Below are 402 nucleotides of genomic sequence, written 5' to 3'. Positions count from 1 at the left end.
GAAACAGTGCCTGGTATAGTTGTTAAATAGGTGAAATCAATTAGAAAAGGATTCGTGCAAAAAGAACGCTCAATAAATGTAATATATTGCCAAGTATCTAGAACTGTGCCTGGCACATTCTAAGTGCTAAAATACATTTGTTAAATAGCTAAAAGTAATTAATTGCAAGGGAACTGGCATAAACAAGAACTCAATACTGTCAACATATGATATTTTGTCACTATCACTGAGCACTTAAAACTGTGTTGAATACAAGTACTTAGTGGAGCTTGGAACATAGTAAGCTTTTATGATGAAACAAAATCTGAGGCATACCGTCAGTGCTCAATAAAAGGCATACATGTTACTGGCCACAAAATCCACCCCACGCTAGAAGCTTTGCGGGGACACACGGACTACCAG

The 402-nt window shown here is 37.3% G+C and overlaps 1 protein-coding gene across 1 annotated transcript in view; it reads right to left on the bottom strand.

The window, feature by feature from the left end:
• The window catches only part of PIM2 (Pim-2 proto-oncogene, serine/threonine kinase), a 9,286-nt gene that overhangs the window by 3,680 nt on the left and 5,204 nt on the right, over positions 1-402 (bottom strand). The window lies entirely within an intron of this gene.

Source organism: Bison bison, unplaced genomic scaffold (genome assembly GCF_000754665.1).
Source record: "Bison bison bison isolate TAMUID 2011002044 unplaced genomic scaffold, Bison_UMD1.0 scf7180017461887, whole genome shotgun sequence".
Taxonomy (NCBI): domain Eukaryota; kingdom Metazoa; phylum Chordata; class Mammalia; order Artiodactyla; family Bovidae; genus Bison; species Bison bison.
This window is presented reverse-complemented; position numbering and strand designations above follow the sequence as displayed.